Source organism: Alosa alosa, chromosome 7 (assembly GCF_017589495.1).
Source record: "Alosa alosa isolate M-15738 ecotype Scorff River chromosome 7, AALO_Geno_1.1, whole genome shotgun sequence".
Taxonomy (NCBI): Eukaryota; Metazoa; Chordata; class Actinopteri; order Clupeiformes; family Clupeidae; genus Alosa; species Alosa alosa.
The window spans coordinates 2,720,410-2,722,826 of record NC_063195.1 but is presented as its reverse complement, the minus strand read 5'-3'; positions in this window follow the sequence as shown (position 1 = coordinate 2,722,826).

Genomic DNA, 2,417 nt, shown 5'->3' with positions numbered 1-2,417 from the left:
ATGAGAAATTAAGAAAAAACAAAACAAACCAACAAACAGACAAAGTGCCTGCCCGTACGAAGACGCACGCGCACACACACACACACACACAAAGACAAACGATATCAACAACCCCAAACTAAAGGAAAAACATGACTGGCTACGATACTAGAACTCAAACAAAACACGGAGAAAACAGTGGTCAGTGCCCCTTGCCCACAATTCGAAGGCCTGTAGGGGGAAAACATGTTTTGTTTAAGAGGCTTCAATAAACCATCACGCTATAATAAGTCACTGTGACACTTGCACATCACGGACAACATGTATACATAGGCCCACCTTAAAAAGTCAATGACCGGTCATCACAAGAGGTGAGCCGAGGTAGGAGGGGGACAGGCTTTCGGCATACTCTAGTGAAACAAACTAACGTTAACAAACAGTCATGATCTTTACTATGTCGGAGTTCGCTGCAGCATTGAGTTATTACAAACAAGGGAGACACCATTACCTTGCACAGCTGGTGATGAACGCTAACGCTACTGGCTGCCACCCAGGGTTTGTCTGAAGTGATTCACTAAAAAAAAACAAGCACGCATGACTTAAAAATGCCAGCCGAGGGCAACATGGTACCTTCGTAGTTGATAACCACATGCAACATAACAAAAGCCTTTACATACCGCTCAACGACCGATGTACCGCTAACAGTTCCAGCCTTCCGACGCGGCAACATATTACAAACAAATGACGCCGGAAGACGTGTTTTAAACAGGAAGACATTTGTTGCTCATTATCAGTCCCACCCCCAGATGTCCTCTTGTAAGGGCTGAAGACATCTTCTTTTGGGAGGTGCTCGTCCAGATGACATTGACCCCTGATAAAATACAAATATAGAGAAAAGGACATTGACTTACATGTAGACTGTAACTCAGCACAACAACAAATTTAAAGGAGAATTCGTGTGATATTGACCTAAAGTGTATTGAAACATGATACCGAGTGTGAACGTGATGTCTCATAGCCCATCTCGGCTTGTCCCCTGCACTCCAAAATCTGGCTTAGTTAGCCGATGCTACCAACAGCTTTTTCAATAGTGGTGCTTCGCATCGGGCTAGCCATGCAAATAAATCACTGTTTTACACCCATTTTACGAGGCTCAATGTATCTCCACACTTCATTGGTAGACTTCGAGGGCCCTGACATTTAAAATGAGACATTGAGAACTTTGAAAAAAGCACTGGTAGTTTACTTACAAGACGATTTATACAGACAGTATCTTCACGGTTTAGCGTTTGCAGCCATCTTGAATTTAGTCACGATAAGTCGAGCGAATTTGTAAGAATGAACAGGTATGATAGGGATCAGATTCCAAAAATAATTCAGTGGAAATGCATGGATTCCAGTTTCTTCCATTAGCAGCAACTGGAATCCATGCATTTCCTCTGAATTATTTTTGGAATCTGATGAATTATTTGCATGGCTAGCCCGATGCCGAAGCATCACTATTGAAAAAGCTGTTGGTAGCATCGGCTAACTAGCGCCAGATTTTGGAGTGCAGGGGACAAGCCGAGATGGGCTATGAGACATACGTTCACACTCGGTATCATGTTTCAATACACTTTAGGTCAATATCACACCGGAATTCTCCTTTAACCCAAAAACAATCATGAATATTTTGCACAACATTTACATCAACAATCCAAGTGAGTTTTAAATGTGAGTGCTACCCAAAAAATGTTACAATACTGAATACAATTACAATACTGAATCGGAGGAAAACGCACTAAGATCTTTCCAAATGACTGATGTTTTCATGGTTAACGTTACCAAAGAAGGAAAGCAATCTTGCAACTAGCATAGTGTCGCCTGCCCCCGAACTCCATCATACGTTTTCTGTTTGTAATGCCCTAACGTTAGTAGTTAAAGCGAATATTTTTTCAATAGTGCCATTTAGTTGATGGAGATCATTATTCTGGCGACTACCAAAGTTCCTAGCACACACTTACTTTACAGTTTTGCTTCTACGTCAAATATTTGGTGCCATGTCTTAACCCTTAGAACCCTAAGCTGTTTTTAGGGCATTTTCACTACCTTTATTCATAAGGATTTATTCTGGTCATTGTAAGTGCCACACACACATATTATATATTGTTTTTTTCAGCAGAGTCTAGGATATCTGTGCTCCATATCTGTGACACGAACTGATCTGACCTGACTTGACCCGAGTTTGCCTGTTAGCATGTGTGACTATGGTGTATGCACTCATGATGATTCTCAACTTTTACTGCATTGCCATGAACAAAGTAAAGGCAAAAAGGTGTTTCTCTGTTGAACAAATTGGGATGCAATGTGAGCCTTGAATTGGATGCCATGCAGGAATTTGCTAGGATCTCAAAACCGGATTATGAACATGTTTTGCCATAGAGAAACACATGATAGCG